Source organism: Schistocerca piceifrons, chromosome 10 (assembly GCF_021461385.2).
Source record: "Schistocerca piceifrons isolate TAMUIC-IGC-003096 chromosome 10, iqSchPice1.1, whole genome shotgun sequence".
In the NCBI taxonomy this organism is placed as follows: domain Eukaryota; kingdom Metazoa; phylum Arthropoda; class Insecta; order Orthoptera; family Acrididae; genus Schistocerca; species Schistocerca piceifrons.
Window position 1 is genome coordinate 49,811,994 of NC_060147.1, and position 12,937 is coordinate 49,824,930.

Genomic DNA, 12,937 nt, shown 5'->3' on the forward strand with positions numbered 1-12,937 from the left:
CTGGAGGGGGCCATATTGAACATCTCTGAACTTGTTTTTGAGTGAAAAAAAAAAACCTTTTTAAATACTCTTTGTAATGATGTATAACAGAAGGTTATATTATGTTTCTTTCATTAAATACACATTTTTAAAGTTGTGGTATTCTTTTTGAATCACCCTGTATATTCCTTTTGATGTTTTCTACCTTGTGTATTAATTTGAACAAATAGTTTCAGAGCACCCTGTATGTTGCAAATACAGTACTGAATTATTAACACAAATGCATATCTAGTTTTACATGACTGTGACAATATGAGACTAAAACAGAATATTTTGAGCATTGTTTAAAGGAAATGTAAGTGTGTTTTAACTACATGAAAGTGGCAAGTATATAGAAATATTTAAAAGCCAAATTATTAATTGAATTCATTTCAATGATAAATTTTAATACCCCCAGATTATTTGAAGATGCTGCACTGCAGTCACTGAACATTTCTGCTCCTCACAGTAGTAACACTCTAAAACGTAGGGCTCCTATTCTCTTAAGGATTTTTTAAATACAAAACCTGTACAAATTATCTTTTTTTTTAGAAGTGAATTGATATACTGAGCCACTGGATGAAGCCGAATTATTGCTGAGCATCGAAGGCAAAAGTTTTACAAGGCAAATTTACTTATATGTGCAGGGTCATACTACTTTAGTGGTGTGGGATACTTACCACATAGGATTGGAGAAGAATGTCTTAAAAAGTTTAAAGGGCATCTTGTTTTTCGTTATCACAAAGTACGAGAGAGATGGATATGGTAACGAAGCTGGAGTGAAAATCATCAAAATAAAATCATGTCATAAAATTTCAAGCAACAACTTTCTCCTCCAAATAAAAAAATATTTTGCCAATACCCATGAGCATTTGAGAAGTTACCACTGTAATAAAATGAGAGAAATCTCAGTTCACATATACCGTATTTACTCGAATGTAAGACGCACTTTTTGTAATCCAAAAAACCTCCTGCGGCTTAGAATCGAGTGCAAAGTAAGCGGAAGTTCTGAAAAATGTTGGTAGGTGCCGCCACAACAAACTTCTGCCATCGAATGTATATGTAGCGCAACACAGGCTTGCTTTGCAGGCACAAAGATAAATACTGGAGCCAAAACCTCTGCATCAGTACATAAATTAATAAAAAAGGTGGAAGACAAGCTTTTTTTCTCCGCCCCGAGTTTCGACCACTGCATTTTCATACATTATCCAACAAAGTAAATACAAATTCCGTATTGTTCATCTTCGAATGTAGCAGCATTTCAATATACTGTGAAAATTCGACTGGCAAGACTGTTTGGGGCTTTTGTCAACATGGCCAACTCTACATTCTGAATTTTTTCCTACCTGTGAGAAGAGATGGTTGCTAATAGGAACTTTTATGAATTGTGAATCACATGCAGTATTCTCTTCACCATAAGAATAATACGAATATAAACATTTTGCCATGTGTTCTTTCTTGTTTGCTGCTATCTCGTTTAAATCCTGTCTGCGTAATAAACTACGAAACTAGAGTGAGACAACAGCAAATGCGGAAGAAAATGTCATGTTTATATACGTATTATTCTTATACCTAGTAGTGATACAGTCAGAAATGAAGCACGGCAATTGACTAGATTTTTAAATCTAAGATGACTAATTTCTGTGCAGAATGTAATGTACTAAAGAGGCGCCTGCAAAGATTTTCAAACAGAGAAAAATTTTCGCTAAACTCTCGTTCAGAGCATCTTTTGTCGTACGCAGTCTATTATCTGGTTCCTGTTGATCATTTTCAAAGAAAGCAGCAGTGTAAGTAGCAACAAATAGCAGTCTCTTACCACTGTTTCGCTAATGAGACAATTTTTCTTTTTTTCTTTTCTCCATTGTAAGGGGCGGTAGCGCGCACAAAAGCGAGCCACGCCGCGAGCGGCGATAGGCCGTAAACACTCATTATCAGAATGTGACAAATAATGCATGACAGTACAGTAATGCATTTTCAGCTTGGAGTGAAGTAAACAACTATAACGAAGAGAACGGCACTTATGCGACCAAAGAAAAATTAGCAATCAATTGAAACCAGACAAAGCACGTGAAAAAGGAATACGGACGGAGCACCTGACGCATAGCAATGGCTACCTGCTAAAGCTTAACTGCTAAGCTTACGACTCGAACCAAACTACTGTAGCTGTATTGTCATTCATTCGACCTAAATTGTGTCTCATCCTAAAATGGACCAACTTTGTTTTGATTTGGAGGTGCGGCCTAAAACTTTTCTCTCGCCTTGAATTTCGAGTCCCAAATTTCAGGTGCGGCATAGATTCGGGAAAATACGGTAAACATTCAGGTGTTCATCTGTCCCACACGGTATTCAGGGTTTAATGGCTGAGAAAGTCTGAATATGATTCTGTGAAATATTTGCCAGCCACTGGAGTGTGAATTCCGGCTTCAACAGAACTCGATAAATGACAGAAGATATCATCTTAGCAAGCTGTGGGATTCTGTGCATAGCATACTGAAGGTAATGCATCAAGCACAGTGTGAACACAGTGGTGGAAGTTGAGTCAAGAGCATGAAGCCCCATATCTCCCCCCCCCCCCCCCTCCCCCCTACGCTTGCTACATTTAGTGTGGCGTATATTGATAAAATGAAACCACACCTTTCTTCGGTAGTCACCTGAAAAATGAAAATTTCATTATAGAAAATTTGTGTAGAATTAATTCAACATGGCAGGATATCTGAGAACAACTGCAATTATACATTCACCAAGGATGACCAGAAAGCCCATCAGAAGTAAACAAAACACCAACTTCATTGGAGAAGAAAGCAAGTATTTCATAACTGCGGGAAAAACCCCAGCATTCACTTTCAGTCAAATAGGAAGTCAGAGAAAACCCAAACCATTGCCTGTGAGGAGTCAGAAACACTCCTTATTTATACACGCCCAGTGCCTTTATAAAGCACCACTTCGGCTGCTGCAGCTGGGTCCAAATGAGTTCACTAGTTCAGTGTGAGCAGAGGAGCAATATACAATGAACAACCACAGGCAGATTAAATCAGGCAGAAATTTATTTCCAGAATTAAAATACAAGTACTGTCCACACACTTATTCAAAAATAAGTTCATTTCCAAATACAAATCTCAGTACACACTGCAAAACTTGTTTTACTTATGACACTTACTTTTAAATAACAAATATTTTCGTATACGAACACAGAAAAATAAATCAGTAACACAGCAAAACTTACTCCATATATTATTACAATACTTTACAAAAATAAATTTTTCCAAATATCAAATGTAAGATTAGAAGTAGCCATAACAGCACAAAAGGACACACAATTCTACATATATAAGAATACTGACAATTTCAACACGAGCAAATTCCAATCTATTTGGACAAAATTAAAGGAATAAAATTTTTAAAAATCACAAAGAATGACTAGGAATTAAAAGTCTAGTAAAATTCCTGAAGTTACATTAGACATTAATTGTAAAATCCCTTTATGTCCTACTGGAAAAACAAAACTATGTTCACAAAATTAAAACAGATCCCAATTCTGCATTACTTGCAAATACTTTCAGTCATAAAAAATGAGATTCAAATGTATCATGTGTACTTAATACCTGGTAACACCTTCAAAAAATATTAATTGTACTAACTGACAAAGTTCATTGCATTAATTTTTGTATTGCACTTGTTCTGTGCAGATGCAACTTGTGGCATTCTGTGATAGTAAACTGAAGATTTGAGGAAGCTCGAGTGTGCCATGCTTCAGTTGAATGCTGGAAGAGCCAGCCATACTGAGTTTTTAAGATGTTATATAGTGGCTGTAAAGCCCATTTGACATGATGCAGGAATGAATGACTGTTCATTGGGTTAGAATGTTTGACGTTTTGGACATCAATACGCTCATACAGATATCTTTTGAAAGTAGAAGGTGTACTGAAGAAATAATTTTAAAATACATTTTAAACAAATTCCAGAATAAAAGGGTTTTTTTTCTGCTCCAATAATTTATGAGAATGAAGCTGGGTAATTTCTCCAAAATATCATTGTTTTCAAAGATGTTACTTGTTGCATTCCCCATAGTTATTTGGACATTCAACATGCCCAGAGAAGCTAAATTTTCACACAAATTTTTCTAATTCATATGTTTAGTACAGCTGTGCTGATTTTCAATTGGACTTCAGCTCTCTCAAACATTTACAAGGTGCTTCTCAGCTATCCATAATAGCTGCGTACTTCTGCATTTTCACTACTCAGCACACAGCTACAAAGTCGTAAAATGTGAGCTGAAGCAGAATTCTCCAACACTGGCCCGAATATACTGGTGATGGCATTTCACACTCGAGATGCAGTTAGTGTTAGGAGCTTTTTCAAAACAAACTCCTTAGTGCCTTACCAGAGTTTATGTACATATCATAGTTTAAAGAGGACACTTTTTTTACTACCAGTGACAAGCCAGAAGAGATTACATACAGAAACTGCTATCTGGTCCCAGCAGTGGAGCTCATAGGTCACTTCTGACAGTGATGATCAACAGATTCAAATCCCCAAAGGAGCGGACTCAGTAAATATGTGAAGCATAAATATGAGAGCAACAAATGAAAGGCTCATAATCCAAGAAAGAACACCAACACTGTTTCAGTATGGTATTTTGCAACACAAAACCTTCTGAAATGCTGCAGCAACATTAATAACTATACATTTCACACTTATTTTATTCAATATACTACTGCTTGAAAAGTTACTATAGTAAGGTTCTTTGAGAAGCACAATTTTTCCCTGCAAGTAGTCATAACTGGTGGAAAGCATCACAATAGCTTTTTAAGCAGGAATTACGGAGGCACCCTTCCACAAGTCATCACCTTTGCAATCACTGAGACGGAATGTGTCCGTCAATCTTCCTCAGTGGCAGGAGGGTTCCTTCCTAACTGTTCTCTCCCACACAACTTCACTGTTCTCACTGCCTGTCTTGTATAGCTATTGTCACAACACAAACACAGGGCAGCTAAAGCTCTGTCTGTTGGTTGGGAACCGTCTATTTACTGATAAAAATATACAAAATATTCCAGGAAATTCACCTGTGGTCACAAAAGGTAATATCTTGTATCTCTGTAAACCAAGTGAACAGACTGGCATCAGATCCGCAGGCTACGCTCGACTGAGGAATCCACTGCTATATTGTTAGACTCTATGTTTCAAATGAGCCACTGAATCCACCAATAATTTACACTTAAGTAGACACTGAGAGAGAAATATGAACCTGTTCTGCTCATAACCCACACAATATGGCAGTTACCAAACACAATGTTAACCATTTTGTTTTCCTCCATAGTTACACCTGTTAAAATAATATAATATTCACCATTCATTTACGAGAGACAATATACTTACACCAGCTGCACTACGCAGAACAATATGTTATAATACTGATTTTTGACAAGCAGTTTTACTAGCATTATATACAAAACAATGATATATATAAAATTACAACATTTTCTTTAATCACAACAGTATAAATTATTTCAATATTCAGAAACTTCATATATGTTTTAATTTTGTTCCCATCTCTTGTTATGTATTACAATTAAATGCACAGCAGCAGAAATTCTCATATTATTGTCACCGCAATTCATCAATACAGTTCATATAAACTTAAGACTCGTGCAACAAAATTTTTCTTTTAGTAAAAGGATGCAGGCTCCTCTGGCTATTGCTACACAACATAAAATACCTGAAACTAGTGCACAGTGCTGCAGCTAACCCTTTCGCTGCTGTGGGCACATACACGTATCCTGCTGTGCCATACACAGGTGTCACGGACAAGTACAGGCGCACTGCTCAGATTTTGCTACACTGCTACGGACGTCTAAATGCATCCGGAGCTGCTGACCTTTCACTATAGCGGGTGAATTACTTTTGTATTTCAGTGGGTAAACAGGTTTTGAGTACTTATCGTACAACAAATGTGCCTTATTTCCTGCTATCAGTTGCAAGAAATGTTTCGATATCTCACATTGTTTGCGAGATGTGACTGTTATTACACTCACACGATTTGTGATGTGCAAGGACGTGACTGGGCATGTCATGTGCTTCTGTCCTTCAGATATAAAAGCCAATAACTTCAGGATGAAGTGATATATCCTTCAGCTATCAATTTCAAATATAATTTTGATATCTTATCTACATTTTATTCCCACTAATGAATAAGCAAAAATCAACCAAACATAAAGTTTTGATCTCTGCAAAATGTTTAAAATTTCAGGCAAACGTTTTTACTTAATTTGATGCACCACAAATACTGTGGCACATAACGAAAAGAAATCCAGTTGCTCATGAAGAAAAGATACCAGACTGTAAGATGTGCAAAAATAATTTTTTTTCACCTAACAGTTTTCAAAAAGTTGCATGATAAATATTTCATATCAGCTGAAATGCTGTCTCTCAGTACATGCACCAATATTTGGTGAGCGGTACAACCGTAATAGAAGCAGTTTCAGCACGGAATGCTGAGAGCTCGCCTGTAGCAGCGAAAGGGTTAATATATTATAGCAGATATTTCAATTCCACTTTCAGAAACACCTTCACAATGGCCTACTGAGTGTTAGCAACGAATGACAAACATTATAATAACCATTTGGACTTGTGTTCATCAAAAGTCACATTATCAGAAACTTTTCAAATTTAATTCTGCCAATGTACAGGGAACACTGTCAGATTGGTAGGCAGGAATTCTCAAAGAAAACAGGGCTGTAGTATCACACCTGCCTCCATTCAACTGGACCTCAAAAATGTTTGAACCAATTATGCCTACACACACAAGCTGGAAATGCTGCCTCCTTTATAAAATGTACTAACCAACTATAAAATTTAAGAAACAATATCAAAACAACATTTCAAGAGGAACAGCATACCTAACATGTTGCATAAATAAACAACAATCACCACCACAAATTTCCCAGTACTGTTACTCTCAGGTCTTGTCCGTTTTTCACAAGGACAGTGTGCAAGAAAAGGCTTTTAAGAAGCACACAGATCAGTTTCGAGTTAACACGGTGATGCACAATTACATTAATGCTATACAGTGTTCACAAAATTTATCCACCAGCAAAATTAAACTTTTGTGAAGACAATATTTTCATGAGCAGGAAACAAATTCAAACAGCTACCTAATTTAACAATGCGAGTCCTTCACATGGAGCTGACATGCAGGGGCCCACATTTCCCAAGACACTTGCTACTCAAACATGGCAAGAAAAAAAGCTACTTTTTTTTTTAGAAAAATTGAAAACATATGCTCTGGATCATAACAGCTGGAAGGCAACTTATTTAGGAAGTTCCAGCTATGGATCACCTCACTCACTATTGTCATGGCTGAAACACATTATTTTCCTCCTCGCTGATAGTAGTAGTGCCTACCTCATAAGAACAAAGGCGACAACATTTCTAATTCCTCTCTTTATGAGAAACAGACTTCCACACTACATGGCAGTGCGAGGCAACTAATAAAAACTTGAGTTTGAATTATTCTACTGCACACAGGTGAGAATGACCTCTCACAACAAATAATTAAATTGTAAATTACAATAATAATAATAATAATAATAATAATAATAACAACCATCATCATCTCTAGATTCCAACTTCACGATGCATAATACCCTGTAACTGAACTACAACCTAATGTACACTATCTTCTACACTGCATACAAAATTATTATTACTACCCAACAACACCAACTGTTGACTACTGTGGCGCCACAGTCACATTTATATCCGTGAAAAAGCAAGACAGAAACAGAAATCACCTGTGTTCTGGTACTAGCACAAGTGAAACAGTATACCATGCAACTCCAATAAATGACACCTAAATCAACCGCTATGCTAGGTTGCTATGGGTACACAAATGGCTTGAAAATAGATGTGACAATACAGGGCTTTTTACAGTATCAGTTATCACAGGAACAACAATGGCAAGTGTGTGCCTGAATTTATTATGTTAATTTCAGTTCTGAAACCTGCAAATGTGTGCTTTTGTTGTTTCTTATGTTTCATAAGCAGCTAAGCAGCAACGGAAGGAATCTTCCACCGGGGCGGAATGTTGGAAGTGCCGGACACAGATGTCACAGAGATAAAGGCCGTGTGCAGGAAGAAGAAGCCGGAAGCTTCCCTCGGATGCTGTGGACTATGTTTTTAACAATGAAATTATGTTTCATATACGAAAATGTAATGCTGTAATGTAACTTCTATGTTGGAGTCTGATGTTAGCTGCTTTGAAAGAGCCACGCTTGACAACACATATACACTGAAATACTTATGTAGCAGTCATCTGTATATAGTGTTACAAAACAAGATGTTTTGTGTCTTCTAAAAAGAAAAGTGTTACGGAATTATTTTGGGTTATTGATGACTCTGGTATTTATACTGAGGTGTGTGTGAAGATCAGTATGACTAAAGATTTTTACTGAATGAAAATTTATATACCTGATGACACTAAAAGAGAGTAGTGATTAATCTCTGCCTTAGGGTTTACAAGAAGTGATATACACTGTGAATTTAGGAATGATTTCCAAAGCAAGGCACCAGGTTGGGACGAAGTAACAGTGGATATGATACGAGCAGCAGGAGAAGCAGGAACCCAGTGGCTATACAGAGTGCTGAGGGTGGTGTGGAAGGAGAACAGAATTCCTGAGGATTGGAAGAAAGGAATTATAGTCCCGATCTTCAAGAAAGGGGATAAAAGGAGATGTGAGAACTACAGAGGAATCACCTTGCTATGCCACTGTGGAAAAATCTATGAAAAGATCCTGGAGAAGAGAATAAGAAGCAGTATTGAAAGTAGACTGCAAGAGGAGCAGTGCGGTTTCAGACCGGGAAGATCAACAACGGACCTCATATTTGCGGTAAGGCAACTGCAGGAAAGGCACTATGAGTACGGAAAGGACTTAATCATGGCCTTTTTAGATATTGAGAAGGCGTATGACAGTATCTGTAGGGACAAGCTCTGGGATGTGCTGAACGCAAAAGGGATAGATGAAGAGATAACACGAAAAGTCAGAAAAATGTATGAGGGAAGTGAGAGTTGTGTGAAAGTGGGGAGGGAACGTACTGCATGGTTCAAGCTGGAAAATGGGCTGTGACAGGGAAGTGCACTTTCGCCTTTATTGTTTATTATTGTTATGGATGAAATCCTACAGCAAGTGTCAGATGCAATTGGAGATCATAAAATGAAAGCAGTGCTTTTTGAAGATGACCTGATGTTATGGGGAAATTGCGAGAAGGAGGTGCAAGAGCAGTTAGATGCATGGGAGGCAACGGCAGCTCAATATGGAATGCATTTCTCTGCAAAGAAAAGTGAAATAATTGTCACAACAAGGAAGAAGAATAGGCCAAATGTGGATATAACTTGTGGAGGGGAAAAACTACAAGTGGTAGAGAACTTCAAGTACCTGGGAAGCATGATTGAAAGTAAGGGGGGAAACGCAATGGAAATAAATGAAAGGTGCAGAAAAGCAGGGCAGTTCTACAAATGCATTAGGGGGCTTATTTGGAGCAAGGAGGTGCCACAGAAATCCAAGGGAATTATATACCGAACCTACTTTGTCCCCATATTGGCATACGGAAGTGAGACATGGGTAATGCACAAAAGCGACAAAAGTATAATACAGGCTAGTGAAATGAAGTTCCAGAGGAGCAGGTTGAGTGTAACAAGACGAGACAGATTGCGAAATGTGTATGTGAGGGAAAGACTAAAGGAGGAACCAGTACAGGACAGGATAGAAAAATCAAGACTGCAGTGGTATGGACACATGAAGAGAATGGATGAGGGAAGAATTCCAAAGAGGAGGGGAAGAGGCCCAGAGGAAGACCAAGAGACAGATGGGTGAAGGGAGTGAAGGAATGTCTGACGAGAAGAGGAGAGAACTGGACGAAGGTGGAAGAGGGGGGGGCATGGTGGAAAGAACACGATGGAGAGGCTTGTGTTCCCGACAAACCCAGCCAGTGGCTGGAAACTGTCCAAGATGATGATGATGATGATGATGATGATGATGATGAGTGATCTGATATGGAATATCAGTGAAACATTATCAGTTTTATTATTCGAGAGGTATCTAAACTGAACACAAACTACATTTTAGTAATTTCCTGTATTTGAGAAATTTAATGTGCTCACCAGAGAGAACGGTGCTTACAGATCTTGGTTTGAACACTCATCCTCGGTTTGCGTAGTAATGTATAAACGAACAGAAGGTCTTTAGTTTCACCTCACATAACTACACCAAAAGATAATTTTTCTGAAGCATTTCTACAATACAGTGCCCACAATTTAACCATTGAAGCGGAGTGAACCTGTCTAAATAATAATCTTACTAGTCTTCAGATTAGGCGAGATCTACGAGGTACATACGATACACTCAGCCAGAAGAGTCTTTAAGCCTTTGATCACTAACATACCTATAGAGAGACTGCAACCTGTCTGACCCGGAGACAATAACGCATCAAGAGTTGTTCTGAAATTGCAACAGAATGTCACAAAAATAGACAGCTGTAAGAAGGAGGTAACATCCTACAAACAACTTATACCAGCTGTGGATCTGTACTTTTGTTAAGAAGAGGTTCCCACCGAGTTGATATCTGATACAGCATTCTTCAACACTCTTCTTTCATTTCGGGCTGGATAATGACATTCATTTCCCCCCATGGTGTACCTTCTCACTTGTGTTTCACACACCATCATCATACATTGATGTCTTGGAAGCAGTTCCACAGTATTTTGCATCCAGTCTACTCTCTTCCTCAGGTTATCAACAAACTTAACATCATCAATATATAATAGAGGGAAACATTCCACGTGGGAAAAATATATCTAAAAACAAAGATGATGTGACTTACCAAACGAAAGCGCTGGCATGTTGATAGACACACAAACATACACACAAAATTCAAGCTTTCGCAACCAATGGTTGCTTCTTCAGGAAAGAGGGAAGGAGAGGGAAAGACGAAAGGATGTGGGTCTTAAGGGAGAGGGTAAGGAGTCATTCCAATCCCAGGAGCGGAAAGACTTACCTTAGGGGGAAAAAAGGACAGGTACACTTGCACACACACGCACACACACATATCATCCGCACATACACAGACACAAGCAGAAATTTGTAAAGGCCAACTTACAAATGTCTGCTTGTGTCTGTGTATGTGCAGATGGATATGTGTGTGTATGCGAGTGTATACCTCTCCTTTTTCCCCCCCTAAGGTAAGTCTTTCCGCTCCCAGGATTGGAATGACTCCTTACCCTCTCCCTTAAGACCCACATCCTTTCGTCTTTCCCTATCCTTCCCTCTTTCCTGAAGAAGCAACCATTGATTGCGAAAGCTTGAATTTTGTGTGTATGTTTGTGTGTCTATCAACATGCCAGCGCTTTCGTTTGGTAAGTCACATCATCTTTGTTATATCACTCTTGCCCGAACACATTTTCTGCTGTCACGCCGTATGTTTAAACAACAGTGAACACCACATAGCACACTGATGCACATGTACTTAGCCAAATAAGAGGCTAAGTTAACTACAATGGCAAAAAGCCCACATTTGGCTTGGTTGCACACGTAACAATAATCTTTTGTTTTCAGAACTGTTACATAGCTCCTCCTTCAGGCTAACTGCAGATATAGGAAAGAAAAAAATATGCATGAGCACTGAAGGGAAGACAGAACAAAATGTGTGCCAAAAACTGTTAAAATGCTGCCAGTATCGACAAATTATGTTCCAAACTATAATACAATATGGACAGATAAAAAAATCTAATCACTAAGGAGCCACAGGAGAACAAACATATAGAACATATTGAAATGTATAAGCATAAGCTTTCAGAGCCAGTGGCTCCTCGTCCTGGCGTAAGGGTTAAAGGGAAAGGGAGAGTGGTGAAGGAAAAGGACTGCTGAGGTTTAGGACATGAGGAGTGTTACAGAAGTCACCCAGAACCCTAGGTCAGGGGTTCAGAGTCTCAACTGCAACTGGCTCTGAAAACTTGCAAATTTCAGTGTCTTTTGTGTGTTTTTTCTCCTGCTGCCGCTTGAGTAAATTCTATGCCAAAGGAGCTCAAGAATTACAATTACAAATTATTACTATGAAGATGACTGTACAGCAAACTGCCATTCTTCCTAAGAAACATACTGCCACAAAAAAATGAATTAAAAAAGCTGATAAACAAACTATAATATACAGAGATTCAATTTCAGTCAATTTTTAATTGCTGTACACACAGTAACAAAACAAATTGGGACTAATATCATTTGAACGTCTACGCTGGTGTGCAATGAAAGTACATTTACTACCATACAAATTAAATGTGAAGTAAGTAACACACTATAGTCCACATTGTAATATGCGAGGTAGATTCAGAAAATAAGTTACACTTTCTATTCTGAACAAGAAATTTGTTTGTGCTAAATGTACTGCAGCTCAGTAAGGACTGCAGAAAGCACAAGAATTTTCAACAGTGAATCTGTCTCCTCAAGCAACACTGTAACTTTTTGCAACAGTTTTCCAACTATCAGACAACAGATGATCAACAACTTAACCAAGTAAGCAACACTGCTTGCCGCTGTCCATTATTGTCAACCTGTTATCCATTCATACATTCTTCAAGCTCTGTCATATACACGGCATCTATATAGCAAAACACGTAGATTATTTAATAACACAATGAAGTATTTCAGTACTGCAGTTTACTTATTAAAACTTCTGAGCTATTGGTAAAGTATGGGGTTAAACAATCTTCAAGCACACCAAGGAAACACATTAATTCCTAAAATCTCTGAAGCGTGCACATCATTCACTAACGACAGGTAGTGCCTCTGTTGTCAAGTATATATCAGAAACACAAAAAGATTTATTAACACCTATTTGGCGTTACACTAGAGGAACATTCACGTGGACAAAC